Here is an 18,851-nt window from a genome sequence, read left to right as displayed (position 1 = left end):
TAGAAAAGAATTCGTTCCTTATGTAAAAATTGAAGGTCCTAGACTTTTTAAAACTCCTGCTCCTTGGTGGGATGAAAACTGTGAAGTTGCTGTTAAAAATTCGAGAGAAGCTTTACAGTTATATAAAAGAAATGGGTTGATCGAAAATTACATTAATTATAAACAATTGGATGCACAAAAAAAATTAATAAATAAGGATGCTAAGAAAAATAGTTGGTACAAGTTATGTTCAACATTCAATATATATACTCCTATTACTCGAGTATGGAATTATATGAAAATGTTTAAACGTATTAAAAACCCATCACAGCATAAAAATAATGTATGGATTCCCGATTTTATTTCAAAATTTAAACATGATAACAATAACACAACGTTAAATACCTCTGTTTTCGAATTTAATAATGATTCTGACAAGCATATGTTACTTTTAAAGCCTTTCACTTTTGCAGAATTATTAATATAGCACTTAAATCAAGAAAAAACTCTACACCCGGCTTAGATAACATTCCATATATAATGATTAAAAAATTGCATAAATTAGGTCAATTAGCTTTACTTGATATATTTAATAGGCTATGGGATAATCAATGTGTTCCACAGAGTTGGAAGATCCAATGTATAGTACCGATTTTAAAACCTGATAAATCTTCATCTGATTGTAATTCATACAGACCAATATCACTAACATCATGCATAGGAAAATTATTTGAACAAATGCTGAAACTGAGATTAGATTATTTTACAGAAAAAAATAAATTATTACCAACATTCCAATACGGTTTCCGAAAAGGAAGAAGTGCTAATGAGAGTTTGACATCATTTGTATCGGATTTAAGAAACTGTAAGTTATCAAAAGATGCTGCAGTATGTGTATTTTTGGATATAGAAGGTGCTTATGATAATGTTGATTTAAACCAGATTATTACTTCTATTCATGAAATTGGCATTCCTGGAAAAATGTTAAAATGGCTATCAAATTTTTTAAATAACAGAAAGTTTTATGTTAAGTATAATAATATACTTCATGGACCTAACTCAACAAGTAAAGGCCTTATGCAAGGTGCATCATTATCTCCAATTTTATACAATTTATAGGTATACCTCTCAAATTGAGAAATATGTAACAACAAAGGATGTTAAAATTTTACAATTTGCAGATGACTTGTTATTATATAGTGTAAATAAAAATGTAGAAATAGCTGTAAATAATGTTAATTCAGCATTGACTCAGGTGCAAAATTATTACCAAAACACTTTAAAATTAAGTATTAATACCTCTAAAAGTTCATGCATGGTATTTGGTGGACCAGTAGATATAAACATTAAATATAATAACTTAGATGTTCCAATTGTAAGAAATAAGAAGTTTTTAGGAGTTATTTTTGATACAAAACTAAAATTCGATGCTCACATTAACTACATTTGTAAAAATGCATTAAAAAGCATTAATCTTATTAGATGTTTAGCTGGTACATTTTGGGGTTCAGATCCCAAAGTTTTGACTTTGTTGCCTACAATAGTATGGTTAGAAGTCATTTTGATTATAGTTGTCTTGCGTATATGCAAACTAATCCATCGTTGTTGAAAAAATTGGATGTCATTCAAAATATAGGTTTGAGAATAATAAGTGGAGCAATGCGGTCTACACCTATTAATTCAATGGAAGTAGAAACATGTATCCCTCCTTTGCCGGTGAGACGTGTTTATTTGCCTGAAAAGTTTTGTTTGAAGCAACTATTTGCTAACTCTAACTTGGTAAACAAATTATTACTTCCACAGGATTTATTAAAAGTTACTGAAGCATCAATTGAAACTCAACAGCCTACGGCGGAAGCACTTCTTTCCGGTAAAGGACCTACTATCACAGACCAATAACTTATAGGATACAGACCGCTAACTCCATAGACGATGTTTGTTTCAGTAGTAAGGGGAAGTGGGAGGCAAGGAATTTATATAACAAATTGTCATTGTAGTAGTGATTGTCTGTCTCACATTTTATTGGTTTTTACTATGAGAATCCACAGGACCATCTCTTTCTAACTTTATATAATATATAGCAATTATATGCCCGGATTGTCGTAAATTAGGGATGGCGTGACAGCAGGAAAACCGTAACTTTTTAGTGATGTCCTTTTTACAGATTTTAACGGTTTTGCTATTAATTACCGATTTTCAGTATTTATCGGTAATCCTACTAATAATTATTTAGGAATTTAGTTTTTCAAAAGAAAAATCAAACAAATTTATCAAAATATAAAAACTTTATTTAGAATAAATAATAAGCGACTCTACCACCGGTTCGGAAAGCAGATTCTATTGAGAAGAGCCGGCAAGAAACTCAATAGTTGCTCTTTTTTTGTAGTGTATTACATTATTTTAAGACTTGTATTCTATTTTAATTCTAAAGATTTTAAGTCTAAAATAGTTTTGTACCAGCTAAACAATGATGGGTTTGGATAGATATAACGCATGCTGTAGGTGCATATTTAAGTCAGCAGAAAGTGTATTGACATTATATAAGTCTTATGCAGGGTGCACATTTAATTAATTAATTATCTTTGCCATATTTAGTTGATACAAAATACATAAAATGATTTATTCGATCAATAGAAATGTCATCCTAAAAATAAGTGCAACCTCATAGTGCAACCCGCGCAACCGCCTCAACCCCTTGCACAGCTTAATCAATCTTATTATTTTTAGGTCAAAAAGGTTTTAAGGATCGTTACATTACATGAGTGTGAAAATCATACATTTGAAAACCACGCGTGTTACTTGCAACTCCGCACCACTAAAACTGTGGTTGCACCATCAAGCATATTTTTAGGATGATTGTAATTTTTTCATCCCAAAAACTCGAATTTTTAAATTATAATGATAAAGATTTATACAATACAAAATCACTGCAATAGCCAGAGCTTCAATGAGGATATCAGCTGTGTTTTAAAATATTTACGAAATTAGATGATTATGCTTCTATTATAAAATAAGAACAAAAAGTTTTTTTCCAAAAAACATATTAACTTAGAAAACTAATAAGTTTTGAAGTAGGTATTCAAAATATTACTTTAGAATTATAAGTGATTGCACAGGCGGATTGCGAGTTTTATATATATACTAGGTATTTAACATTTTACTTATGTGGTTAAGAATTTAGAAGCGCTCAATGAGGCTATAATTTAAAATATTATACTAGATAGATACATTATGAACCTGTCAGTATGCTGTATAACATATTATATTGGAGTGCAATCATCATCACATCAAAAGAAAAGTCTCGATTTACTGACTGACTCATCAACACCCAGCCCAAACACTTGGACCTAAAAAGTTGAAATTTTTGAAGCGAAATGCAATTTTCTAAATTACCACGGGATAGAGAATAAAGAGAAATAGAATTCCACCTGAGTGAAGCCATGGCGTGTCAGTTAGTCTGCGAACGGAAATGGCAAAATGATACGACTTTAATGTTGTTCAAGAGAGATAAAATAATAAAGTTAATCTTAATATATAAAAGGAAAAGGTGACTGACTGACTGACTGACTGATCTATCAACGCACAGCTCATACTACTTGACCGATCGGGCTGAAATTTTGCATGCAGATAGCTATTATGACGTAGGCATCCGCTAAGGATTTTTAAAAATTCAACCCCTAAGGGGGTAAAATAGGGGGTTGAAATTCGTGTAGTCCACGCGTACGAAGTCGCGAGCATATGCTAGTGAACATTAAAACATCAATTCAAACTTTTAACAGTGGCTTAAAACCTTAATTACTTTTGCGACGTACAGTTCTATAGCTTGCGCCTTTAGTAACTTTTGTCGCAATCAAATTTTCCATTTCCTTTCCCTTTTTTCTCGAATCAACATTATGTATTCTTCTATTGAAGTTAATACACCATTGTCTAACTTGCATTCTTATTACGAACAACCAAAAAGCTTTTAAAAAATCTGATTTATGCTCAACACAATCAAACCAAGATGTATTAATTTGTTCGAATTTGTTAATTAAATCTGAATATATGTAAACCTTACATATGTCTGGCAAAATTTTTTCAATGATAGATACACAATCCCATACCAGGGACAACAATTGATTGGATGGGTAGTACAATTTTTTGTTACTTGAATCAAATTCTTTCATTTCAATTAAAGTATGAAATGATTTAATTTCGTTAGACAATAGTGTATTTCGGCAATTTGGGCATTGCTCACAATTTAACTTTGGAAATAAATACCGACAAACTGCGCCGGCAATATAAGACAAAGCATTCGTTTGAAAAACGTTTTCAGGTGGAACACATTCTTCAATAAAATTTACGTTATGAATATCAGAACTGTAATCAACAAATCGTGTATCAAGTTTTGGTCTACTTACCAAATTACTTAGAGTACCGAGCATTTTATCACTATCGGCGGCGCAATTCGCATACAGAGATTTCCCGGTTGTAATGTTATTGATCAACAATGTTTTGAACAATGAAACAAAATTATGACAGTCCGGGTGTGTGCTAGAACCACCCTGACCTCTAATCTGAGAAAAGAAATTTTCCAGGGGATCCTGGTTTAAACGCGTCAGACTCAAAAATTTAACGCCTGAGATTAATCTAAGATCTGACCAAAGATGTTTTATAGTTTTAATGTCGTGTATAAAATTTCTTAAACACAATGGCTTACTTTCTCTTGAATCTGACGCATCGAATTTCATTGATTCTAGTTTCTTCACTGCTTCATTCCAAAAATCAAGATGAGTTGAATTTATAGATAAAGAATTACATAGGTCAGTACTGGAATAGCCGGAGGAGTTCAGGCTGCTGAATAAATTATGAATCAATAAAAGGATCTCAGCAGTGAAAAGTCCATTATCAATGTTTACAGATGGAGGACAATAACCATGTTCCAGTTGTAGTTGACGATAAGTGTTCATCTGTATTCTTAAGCTGTGGGCCACATCTCTGCTGAAGACTTGCGCAGCAAGTTTCACCTGTAATGCATAGTTATTTTTTATTAGATATGTTAATAAACTAAATTTGATAATGCTATTTAGATTTAAAGTAAACATTGTGGCTAATTCCGTTGTACACAAACTCTAAGCTAAACTAAAATGGTACGTCTAAATCTATTGCTATCCCTTTCATAATGTTGCTTGCGGAAAAGGAAAGCACTAGATTTAGACCAGTTAATTTAGTTTAGTTTAGAGATTGTGTACTAGAGAATCGGCCCCATTGGGCTTAAAATATAATTAAAGAATTTAAATGAGTGGGTTGGAAATTCATAAGGATTCAAATTTTTGTTTAAAAAATTATCTTCTATGCTCATAACTATACTATCCTCAACCTAATTATCCTAATCCTAATAATATTATAAATGTGAAAGTGTGGATGTTTGGATGTTTGTTACTCAATCACGCAAAAACAGCTGAACGGCTTTGGATGAAATTTGGAATGGAGATAGATTATACCCTGGATTAACACATAGGCTGCTTTTTATCCCGGAAAATCAAAGAGTTCCCGCGGGATTTTGAAAAATGTAAATCCACGCGGACGAAGTCGCGGGCATCACCTAGTATGCTCATAATTATCTTCGACACTATTGGGCGCCGACCCTGGTTATTGGTACTTCTTGTTTTCATGGTGTCTATGTGATCATGTGATGAGAATTTTGTAAGCTGAAACTTAAAATGGACCAACAACAGGGTCTACAACCCATAGTTTCGGAGATAGTGCTTTCAAAAACGTGATCACATAGACACCACGAAAACAAGAAGTTTTAGTACCAACAACTAAGGTCTGCGCACCGTAGTTTTATTGGATTTTTCCATGGCAAGGACATTATCACAAAGCTATTGTTACAAAGCAAAAGTTACTTGCCTTCATCTTGTCATATGAATTTGGTTTCACATGTTTGTCTGTTAATTTGGTAGACCACCCAACACCTGCCACACCATCAACAGCAAACAGCTTCTCAATGTAGTCCCACTGAGCACGCTGACTCCCGATGAGCAAGTCCTTCTTCTGAAAATTATTGCGGAAACATTTGAGTAAATGTGGGACATCATATATATGATATATTTTGTTTCCTTCGATGACATAATGTATTATATTACACCCATCGTTGCCACTTCGAAGTAAATCTTCGCGTGCATCAGCTATTAATGAGTTTATCGCAGCAACATTGGCAGAGCCTTGATCTGATACTGTTGATCTCAAAACAAATCCTGTCTTTAATATTTCCTTAGTTAGTTCTTTAATAATGTTTTTTAGAAAGAAGGTTTTAATTCCATCTCGTACAAAATAAAATGCTATAGGTAGCTTCCAAGGTAAAAATATGCCCCGTAACATAAACACTAAAACTTTGTCAGCAACATTGTTAGTGCGTTCACCACCTCCTAGATCTTCAAATCCTTCAATAACACCGGTACCACTTCAGAATGCATGGACTCATGAGGAGCAGGACTCAGTGGTTGTGAGTAATGAGTAATAGAAGTTGTTGGCTCTAAAATAGACTGCTGAATTAAATCTGGTGACTTCTGTTTGTCAGGAATCGGGATATTTGGCAAGGGGTTTACTAAATCAATAGGACTTAAAATAACAGAAGCTTGCTCATTCTTACTTTGGTTGTCTGATTGTGAAGTCGATGGGATATCGACTATGTTAACATCGAAGGGTTTACCACGCTGTAAAGGGGATATCTCTAGAAATTTGTCAATTTTAAAATGTACTGGTTTAGTACCTTTTAGGGTTTTTAGTTTAGTTTTAGGGTTTTTAGAAGACTGTGTAATATGCAAATTCAGCGTGGGAATTGAATCTTTTGTCAATCTATTATTTACGATATACCGAGGTAAGAAATGGGATTCGCAAATCCTGACATTTTCTAATTGCCTAAGGGAGTACTTACGCAAATATGGACAGTTAAACAACCATGCCTTCCATCTAGTTGTGTCGGTAAAAGGTACGGCGTGTAAATGTAAGGTGCTTTTACACTTAGGTACACTACACTGCCTCATATCGGATAAAAAGGATACTAGGTAGGTATTTAGAAACACTAACAATTATTACTAAGCCTAAATTAGGTAGGCAAGTTTAAAGAGCACATCCACTATATCTCTAAATTAAAACAATCCCTTAAAAAACTGAAAATAGCAATATAAAACGAATATCCTGTTATAACTGCAGCACACTTCCAGGTTTAAACCACAAGGTTTACAACTCTCGCAATAGGAGAAAAATTAAGTTTTTTAGGTTAGGTTATAAAATCTCTCAAAACCGACATCACGTTTTTATTTTGAAATTCTATGTAATGAAAGCCGATTGGAGCTAATCACCGACCAATAATATTCGAGCAATCTTGAGAGAGTGTGCTGTATGTACATGTGCCTTTAATACTGTGTGAGTGGAGCGAGATAGTCCTGTGGATTTCGAAAGAGGAATAGAAAGTGCGAAAGAAATGGACTGATGCATCTTTTATGGCCCTCAGTTGACAGGGCCTGCCTACTATGTCAATGATTATGACTTATATGCATAGTATTGCTAGTAAGATAAATGTGAATGACGTTTGGCCTATGTATGATTGCCACTATGATGTAATAAACCTCGGAAATAGAATACACACCACTGATATTAAATCCAATTTAGACTTCCTATTGTTCATTGAAGAAAATTGTAAAAATCATTATAGGATATAATATATCCTATAATGATTTTTATGATTTTAATATTATTCGGATGGTTCTAAAAATGAGAACTTTGTAAGTTCTGCTTTTTATGATTCACAGTTAAAAAAATGTAGATCATATAAATTAAACTATGACTGCAGTGTGTTTACTGCTGAATGCGTTGCCCTGTTCAAGGCATTGGAATATATCAAAGAAGAATTAATGTTTAAAATTAATAACTATGTTTTAATAACAGACTCGAAAAGTGTTCTTTTAGCTATAAATAATTTTAATTTTAGTAATAATTATAAATTAGTTTATATTATTTTCCAAATTAAAAATGTACTACTTAATTTAAAACAAAGGGGAATTAATATAGAATTTGTTTGGGTACCCTCCCACAGAGGCATAACAGGAAATGAAGTGGTTGATTCTGCTACAAGAAAAAGTAATTTTTATGAAGATTGTTCAAGTAGCATCAAAGTGCCATTTACGGATTTATGCAATACAATTAAAATAAGACAAAAGAAATTGTGGAGTGAAGTGTGGGATGTGACTAATAAAAATAAAGGAAAATGGTATGCGTAAATTCAAAAGGAAATACCAATACAACCATGGTATTTCAAAACGAAGTGTGAATCTAGAAAATTTACATCATTAATGAATAGACTGAGATTTGGTCACTGTCTGGTGCCAACACACCTGAATAAAATAAAAATACTAAACAGTAAAAAATGCAACTATTGTGATAATGAGGAGGCTGATGTTAATCACATGATACTCAAATGTCCAGCTTTTAGCATACAAAGACTTATATTAGCCAGTGATCTAAACACTATTAATATGGAACAAAAACAAAAAATTGATTTTCCCCGCCATGTAAAGGACTTGTTGTGTAGAACGTCATATTTTAAGTCTATTTTTAATTATATAAGTAATACTATAAATAAAGTGTAAAAACGTTAGACTAATTAGTTATAAGCAATTTTGTATTTTTAGAATAATATTTAGTTATAAGCAATTTTGTATTTTTAGAATTTGTAAATTTTTGAAAGGCCTTAAAGAACTGTTATCCAGGGCCGTAAAATAAATTAAAAAAAAAAAAAAAAAAAAAGAGGTACCTACCTATGAGGCCTTAAAAAACTGTTATCCAGGGCCGTAAAATAAATTAAAAAAAAAAGAGGTACCTACCTATGAGGCCTTAAAGAACTGTTATCCATGGCCGTAAAATAAATTTAAAAAAAAAAAGAGGTACCTATCACAGAGTACATTGAATATAGGTACCAGTGTTTCCATATGTAAATCGAGAATTACCGTGTTGAAGGGTTAAAATTACGGTGTTTCTAGATTAAATTACGGTGGATTAGCTAAAAGAATACCGTGTAAATTACCGTGTCATTTTTAAAAGAAAAAAGTCACGAATTTGCTTTTTAATCAATTATTAATATTATTCTGAATCCGACTCTCCTAGCATAGCAATATCTTTTTCATAAACGGATTTATTCATATTAATATTTTGTTAAATCTCATTAATTTTACATTTCACTCCTTCCTAATTGCTTGAATAAGGACGAAAGTAGATTGCTGAGATTTGATGCTTAAACCGAGAGCAAGAGAAATGTTGTTATTACCAAATATGCTAAGGTGACTGAGATTCGTACTCGTATTACGCAGTATATTATGAATTTTTAACGTGATTTTTGTATTACGGTGACACGGTCAAGGTAATGGCTATATTACCTTGACCGTAGATTAGGACTGAATTACGGTGCATCTACGGTAATTACCGTGTACATGGAAACACTGATAGGTACCTATGCCAGGGCCGTAAAATAAATTAAAAAAAATAAAGAGGTACTGGTACCTATTTATATATTCATACCATATTCGTAAATCGTACGGCATCTTTCAAATAATTGGAATTAAAACTATCAATAAGAAAGAAAACAATGGCAAGTAATATTTTTCAAATAGAAGTTAAACTTAAATTCCCCGATAAATTTGAGCAAAAGTGTAGAGTGTGTTTACTTCAAGGTACACTGTTTATATTTTCCGAAGCAACTGACTTGTTGGAATCGATACAATTTTTTGGTGGCATCAATATATCAAAAGATGATACCTTCCCTAAATATTTGTGTAAATCCTGCCATTGTTTGCTGCAGAACGCAATTTTATTTAGAAAGAAAGCTCAAGAAACTAATTCCAAGTTAACTCTGGAACTTGAGGAAAACTTAGTTCTTTTAGATGATGTTAAAAATATGCTACAGGGAAATGATGTTAAAAATACATCACAGGGAAATGATGTTAAAAATACACCACAGGGAACTAAAGTTGGTATCACAAGTGAAAGCTCATCTATGCCTAGGAATGTTGTTAAAAATGCACGAAACACACATGATAATAAAGTTATTAGTAAAAGTGAAGGCTCAAATGTATCTAGAAATGATGTTAAAGATACTGCAGAGGGATATCAAGTTAGAATTCCTAGTGATAGTTCATCTGTGCCCAGGAATGATGTTAAAAATACACTAAAAGCAAATGATAATAAAGTTATTGGTAAAAGTGACAGCTCAAATGTATCTAGAAATTATGTTAAAGATACAGCAGAGGAATATCAAGTTGGAATTACAAGAGAAAGCTCACCTGTATCTAGGAATGTTACTCAAAATGCACTAAAAGCAAACGATAATAAAGTTATTAGTAATAGTGAAGGCTCAAATGTATCTACAAATGATATTAAAGATACAGTAGAGGGACATCAAGCTAGAACTCCGAGTTATAGCTCATCTGTGCATAGGAATGTTGTTAAAAATACACTAAAAGCAAATGATAATAAAGTTGTTAGTAAAAGTGAAGGCTTAAATGTATCTAGAAATGATGTTAAAGATACAGCAGAGAAATATCAAGTTGGAATTACAAGAGAAAGCTTATCTGTATCTAGGAATGTTGATAAAAATGCAGTTACAGCAAATGATAATAAAGTTATTAGTAAAAGTGAAGGCTCAAATGTATCTAAAAATGATGTTAAAGATACACCAGAGGTAACTCAAGTTAAAATCCCAAGTGAAAGCTCATCTGTGCCTAATAATGTTGTTAAAAACGATAATAAAGTTATCAGTAAAGTAAAAGGCTCATCTAGAAATGGTGTTAAAAATACAGCAGAGGAAATTAAATTTATTTTCACAAGTGAAAGCTCAACTGTGTGTAACAAAGTGTCTAAAACACCAAAAAGTTATAAAACTATTATCAAAAGTGATGGCCCAAATGCATATAGAAATAATGTTGAAAATATTCCAGAAGGAAATAAGGATAGTAAGATAAGTGAATGCTCAAATGTTTCTGGAAATATGTCTAATAGCTGTAGCAGAAAAGTATATCAATGTCTTAGCTGTAAAATTGAATTCAATGCACGAAAAGATTATTTCGTTCATAAAAAATCCAAACATAGTCACATACAATGCACTGTATGTCTAAAGTTAACACCAGCTAAGCGTTACAAAAGACATTTAAAGATTCATCAGATAGGTTCTAATGTTATATGTGAGGTCTGTGGTAAAATGTTCAGAACAGATACCATAGCATTACACTTATTACTTCATAGCAACGAGCTGCCTTTTCCATGTCAATTATGTCCATATCGTGGTCGGTTTCCAGTATCATTGAAGATTCATATGCGAACACATACCGGTCAAAAACCATACTCATGTGAGATTTGCCAAATGAGCTTTGTAACTAAAAGTAATTTAAATAGGCATAGTCTGACACATAGCAAGTTAAGGCTTCACAAATGTGGTCGATGTGGTAAAGCTTTCAACACAAATATAGATATGGTAAGACACATTAAGGTTAGTCATTTAACAAAAGATTATCAATGTAAAATATGTGGCAATATATATGGTTCAAAGAAATATCTTCTGAAACATGAACTACAAGTTCATAAAAGAGATAAAATGATACCAGGTCGAAAGCCACTATATTTGCAACCTTAATATAAAACCTAATATATTAATAATTTAGATTTTTATAAGTTACTAGATGATACCCGCGACTTTGTCCGCGTTGATTTAGGTATTTAAAAATCCTGTGGGAACTCTTTAATTTTCCGGGATAAAAAGTAGCCTATATCCTTCCCCGGGATTTCATCATAATCGGTTAAACGGTTGGGCCGTGAAAAACTAGCAGACAGACAGACACACTTTCGCATTTATAATATTAGTATGGATTAATAATTTTCCAATGGCATAGGCTACTCCTAGCAGCTCTTAGGCTAAGTGTCCACTGGCAAGTAGTCATCTTTACACACTATAAGCACAGAATATAATATAATAGTAAAGTCGCAATAAGTCAACTCTGGTCTGTTTCGATTAACGATAGTGTCAGCTTCTAGGAATCAACATATCCAATCTCAACTTTGGACAATGTATCGAAGGGAAAAACTGATCCCTTTTGATATAAGTAGGTATCACTGAGTAGGCATCTTCTAGGCAAGCATGATTCATCTTAGGCTCATCATGCCAGAAGGTCTGATTGCAGCAAAGCATTAGTCTATAAATTAAAAGTAGTACCTAGATGCATTTGACAATCAAAAGTATTTGTAAAATTTAATAAAATAAAAAATTCCATCAAGCTTGACTAGAATATTTTAAAGTTTGTACACATATTTAAAACATTGTAACTTGGTACAAAATGTGTACCCATTTTGTGTAATAATGTAATGTTTTACATCAATTATATTATCCAATTCAACCAGTTTTTTTTAAATTTATATGTACAACGATTATTTCGAGGTTTCTGGACTGATTTGCAAATTTTTTCTTAACAACATTAGAAGTTTCTGTGGTGGTCCCATATATTTTTTGGATCAACTGCTTAATAACATCTATTTTAATGTTTTATTTCTTATTTCTTTTTTTATGCTCTAAATCACTTTAAATTTAAAAACTTTAAACACTTTATTTCATTTTATTTATCCATTTACTCGCCAACTTTACAAGTTCTATGCCACTGACGTTTGGGTGATTTAAAAGGCGGTCACTGAAAATCAGCGTTGGAACTTGGGGCGTCTGGTACCTCAGATATTTGCTATAGAGGTTTGTGTCTGAGGGGCCCGACGTCTCAACACAAGCTGAGTGGCCTACCTGTTCGAGATGTTGCACTGCTGTACAGGACGATATTGCCTACACCATGTACCACCTATATACCTCGAATAAACATTATTCTATTCTATTCTATTAATACTGATGCTGCAGGGTTACTGCCCGCCTAAATTATCAAGATTCAGGAAGTGTTCATAGTGAAATAATACTGTAGGTAGTAGGTACTAAGCAACGGCTTCATGCTTGGACTCCAAGTCCTAACTCCTCAACCCTGATGATGCACGGTTAAGCACTCATAAACTATAATGATTCAGGAACTGCGGATGGTGCAATATTATTTTAGGTAACAAGCTACATCATTGAACTTCGGGTCCGAACTCCTCAAACCTGATGATGCAGGGTACACCACTACTAAACCAAAGAGATTCAGGAGCTGTTACTGGTGAAATTACATTGTAAATGCCAAGCATAGACATTTATTATTGAATTCCAAGTCCCAACTCTTCAATCCTAATGCTGTAAGTACTTAACTCCTAAACCATGTGGATTTGGAAAGTTTTGCTGGTGAATTGATATTTTAGGTACCAAGCAATGACTACTAAAAAGCTTAAAATAAAAATATTGACAAACCGACTTCCAAAACCACTACTTACAAAGTAAAAAATCATTTTTAGGGTTCCGTACCTCAAAAGGAAAAACGGAACCCTTATATTATCACTTTGTTGTCTGTCTGTCTGTCTGTCCGTCTGTCTGTCAAGAAACCTACAGGGTACTTCCCGTTGACCTAGAATCATGAAATTTGGCAGGTAGGTAGATCTTATAGCTGACATTTGGGGTAAAATCTGAAAACCGTAAATTTAGGGTTAGATCACACAAAAAAAATTAAATTGTGGTCATGAACTAATAGTTAGTATTTTTAACTTTCGAAGTGAGTGACTATATCAAGTAGGGTATCATATAAAAGGTCTTCACCTGTACATTCTAAAACAGATTTTTATTTATTTTTATGCATCATATTTTTTGAATTATCGTGCAAAATGTCGAAAAAATACGACTGTAGTACGGAACCCTCATTGCGCGAGCCTGACTCGCACTTGGCCGGTTTTTGTTTCTACACGTGTATCATGTAGGTATGTATGAAGCCCGTACGAGAATAATAAAAGAAACTAGAAATCCGGCCCAGCTTCAACGTTTGAACCCCCCCCCCCTTGCTTGAGTTTCATAAATTATAACTAAATCAGGGAAATTCATAGAGATAGTGGGAAATTGATCGATTACATTTAATTTTTTACTGTTTAACACCATTAATTAGCACGTGATTTTGCTAGGCAACATATTTGCGATGTAGGTAGGTACCTATCAATCTATACATTATCTAGCATATATTCTTATCACGATTAAATAACATGAGGCTACATATTTCTTATGCGGGATCTAATTCCGTGTATTACTCTTTGATCTAAGACCATTATACAGGGCTACAGGAAAAGAGGACACGATCCCGTTAGGGGGTTATAGTACAGGACATTAGCTATCAAACGACCCCTAAAGTGCTTATGCGAAAGTGTATCGTTTTCGAGTTATTCATTTTTTTATTTTTTTTCTTGGTAAAGGGGTGTTTGCCACTTTAAAAATTAATAAAAAAAAGAAACAATGTATTTCATCAGATTTTTTTTATTTCTTGCTAGTGCATATCCTTGTTAATAATAAACAGTTATAAAACAAGAAAAATCTTCAAGCATTTTAAAATTACAGCCCAAAAACTGTACAAGTTTTCGATTTTTAAATTTAATTCTTTGAATAACTTGCAAATTTTCTGTAAAAATTACTGTGGCACTTATCCTGCGGATTATTTTAATAACATCTACGTTTCGTTAGCTATCCATTGGTACAAAAAAATTACAAAACAAATCATAAAATCAAGAAAAGATTACACAACAAAGAGACCTGTGCCCTGTTTATCAAACGTTACAAGCCTTGTATTACAAGCGTTTCTCTTGTAAATTTTTGCATTTTTACAAGAATGCGTTTATCAAAACTACACTTGTAAACTACAAGCTACGAGTAATATCACTTGTAATACAAGTGTTTTTCACACTTGTATCTGTGGTTTTGTTCATCAAAAATGCCTTTGTAACTTGTAGCTTGTAACTTGTAACGAAAAAGTTGGAGAGCCTCCGTTGACTCTTAATTTATTTTACAAGTTGTATGCAAGTATGATATTATATAAAAGAATAATTAAATTATCTAGTACCTAGTAGTAAATAGGTAAAATAACTATAAAATAATTCAAAGGTGTAATTTTATTAAACTTATCAATGCTGCTCTTTTTAAATTTGACCAAAACGTGTCTCATGTACATACGAGTATGCTGGCATAATCTTTTTCGGCAGATACAAGTCCAAGCGACTGACATAGCAATAGTATCTTTTTCCACTCTGCTATTTTTTGGTCTTTAGATAATTTATCAGTAAATGCGCCAAATAAAATATCTTTTTTGTCACGAATTACTTAATTGAAGAATAATTGTAACTTTCGAATCAGATTTCGCCATTTTATGCAGTGTAATTCGAATAGCGAAATTTTTTAAAGTCTATCCTTTTTTTCAAATTTTAAGTCTAACCTTAATTCATGAAAAAGAATGTAATATTTTTAATTTAAACTTTTTGTGTCGGTACTTTCTGTTGGTGTACCGAAATAGAATAAATAAAAGTAGATAGGTAAATAAAATAAGAAGCAACAGGTTTTACAAATAGGTTATTTAACACAAAATTAAATTATTTGAAAAATAAAATTATTTTTAACAATAACTTGACTAGTTATGGTACCGTAATTTCTATTTTATCGACATTTATTACGGTTGAAAAATTATTTTGCAATTTAGCATTTATTTAGCAAAAATAAAGTGTTATAAATTAAAAATACAAGTTCTACAAGTCTTGTAAAATCCTACAAATCTTGTGAAATTATTTGATAAACATAATTTACAAGAGTTTGTAAAAAAGTTCTTGTAACTTGTAACTTGTAGCTTGTAGACTTGTAATGTTTGATAAACAGGGCACAGGTAGAAAATTCTAACAAATGCTATTGCCAAAGTATTAAATCAGAATCAATGTAAAAACGAGTTTAATGCAAAATAGTTAAAGATTATTTTTAATGAGGTCAAAAGGTAATATAAAATCAGTCAAGTGCGAGTCGGGCTCGCACTCGAAGGGTTCCGTACCTTTGTACAAGAAATAACCATTTTTAATTTTCTTTAAGTTTTTATGGCGGCCATTTTGTAATTTTTAGTATTTGTTGTTATAGCGGCCATAAAAATACACATTCTGTGAAAATTTCATGTTCGTTCGTCCGTCCGCCCGTCTGTCCGGCCGTCCGTTTGTCTGTCAGTGGACTGTATCTCGTGAACCCTAATACGTAGAGACTTGAAATTTTTACAGAATGTGTATTTTTATTGCCGCTATAACAATAAATAGGTACTAAAAATTACAAAATGGCTGCCATAAAAATTAAAAAGTGTTATTTTTTGTACGATGGTACGGAACCCTTCGTATGCGAGCCCGACTCGCACTTGACTGATTTTATGTTACCTTTTGACCTCATTAAAAATAATCTTTAACTATTTTGCATTAAACTCGTTCCTACATTGATTGTGATTTAATACTTTGGCAATAGCATTTGTTAGAATTTTCTACCTGGTCTCTTTGTTGTGTAATTTTTTCTTGATTTTATGATTTGTTTTGTAATTTTTTTATACCAATGGATAGCTAACGAAAAGTAGATGTTTTTAAAATAATCCGCAGGATAATTGCCATAGTAATTTTTACAGAAAATTTGCAAGTTATTCAAAGAATTAAATTTAAAAATCGAAAACTTGTACAGTTTTTGGGCTGTAATTTTAAAATGCTTGAAGATTTTTCTTGTTTTATAACTGTTTATTATTAACAAGGATATGCACTAGCAAGAAATAAAAAAAAATCTGATGAAATACATTGTTCCTTCTTTTTATTAATTTTTGAAGTGGCAAACACCCCTTTACCAATAAAAAAAATAAAAAAATGAATAACTCGAAAACGATTCACTTTCGCATAAGCACTTTAGGGGTCGTTTGATAGCTAATGTCCTGTACTATAACCCCTTAACGGGATCGTGTCCTATTTTCCTGTAACCCTGTATAGATGATATAATTTTAAGCAATGGTTTAAGTCCCGCAAATTGCTATTGCGCTAGAACCATGTCTCTTCAGACGTCATTTGACGTATATTTAGGTGAAAATCGTAGATAGAGTAATAAAGGTAGATTGAAGTATGTAGATAGCGTATGAGATAGCGATAGCACGATGTAACGATGAATAACACGACAATTATTAACATTGTTTCGTAGTCAATATTTGTATTAACCGATCAACAATATGTATTAAACGTTTTTTATGTGAAAACAAGTAAATAACTAATGAGAAATACAATTAGGTACGCCACGAATTCTCAAAGTTTGTTTTGCAACTAATGTTGCATTCCTTGTATGTATTCTTGAAAACAACCAGTTAAACGATAAGGGACAAAAATAGGTTAGCTGCGTCTCTGTTTATCACATTAATAACTTTATCTGTGCTCTCTTTTTAGTGTGAATGAGAAAGCAAACGTTCCTGTAATGAAATGAAATGAAATCATTTAATTTTGCTAAATGTGAGTAGTAAATGATCGTACATATATAGATGGTCCCTTTCACATTTTGCCATTTATGTATGGCGTGCAAAATATGTGGTACTTGCAATAAAAATAAATTTAAGAAAAGAACAAAATAGAAATGACCACGACAGTAAAATTTTAAAATCTTACTTAATAGTTACATTATCAAAATGTCATAATTCAAAGTAATAATAATTTATGTCAAATCACACAGTTATCCAAAAAATCCTTAACACTATAGAAACATTGGTCAATTAAATACCTAGTCAAATTTTTTTTTCTTAAATTTAGACATTGGTAGACTTTTAATGTTTTCAGATAGTTTATTATACAAAGTGACAGCCATACAATAAGAATTGCGGGAACATATCTCTATTCTTCGCCCTGTGCCCTGTTTATGAAACATTACAAGTCTACAAGCTCACAAGTCACAAGTTACAAGAACTTTTTTACAAACTCTTGTAAATTATGTTTATCAAATAATTTCACAAGACTTGTAGGATTTTACAAGACTTGTAGAACTTGTATTTTTAATTTATAACACTTTATTTTTGCTAAATTGCAAAATAATTTTTCAACCGTAATAAATGTCGATAAAATAGAAATTACGGTACCATAACTAGTCAGGTTATTGTTAAAAATAGTTTTTTTTTCAAATAATTTAATTTTGTGTTAAATAACCTATTTGTAAAACCTATGCTTCTTATTTTATTTACCTACCTACTTTTATTTATTCTATTTCGGTACACCAACAGGAAGTACCTACACAAAATTTTAAATAAAAAATAATACATTATTTTTCATGAATTAAGGTTAGACTTAAAATTTTGAAAAATAGATAGACTAAAAAATTTCGCTATTCGAATTACACCGCAAAAAATGGCGAAATCTGATTCGGAAGTTACAATTATTCTTCAATTAAGTAATTCGTGACAAAAAGATATTTTATTTGGCGCATTTACTGATAAATTATCTAAAGACCAAAAAATAGCAGAGTGGAAAGAGATACTAGTATTGCTATGTCAGTCGCTTGGACTTGTATCTGCCGAAAAAGATTACGCCAGCATAGGTACTCGTATGTACATGAGACACGTTTTGGTCAAATTTAAAAAGAGCAACATGGATAAGTTTAATAAAATTACACCTTTGAATTATTTTATAGTTATTTTACCTATTTACTACTAGGTACTTGATAATTTAATTATTATTTTATACAATATCATACTTGCATACAACTTGTAAAATAAATTAAGAGGCAACGGAGGCTCTCTAACTTTTTCGTTACAAGTTACAAGCTACAAGCTACAAAGGCATTTTTGATGAACAAAACCACAAATACAAGTGTGAAAAACACTTGTATTACAAGTGATATTACTTGTAGCTTGTAGTTTACAAGTGTAGTTTTAATAAAC

This window comes from Maniola hyperantus, chromosome 11 (genome assembly GCF_902806685.2).
Source record: "Maniola hyperantus chromosome 11, iAphHyp1.2, whole genome shotgun sequence".
NCBI lineage: Eukaryota > Metazoa > Arthropoda > Insecta > Lepidoptera > Nymphalidae > Maniola > Maniola hyperantus.
The sequence above is the reverse complement of the archived record's forward strand: the minus strand, read 5'-3'. Positions refer to the sequence as shown.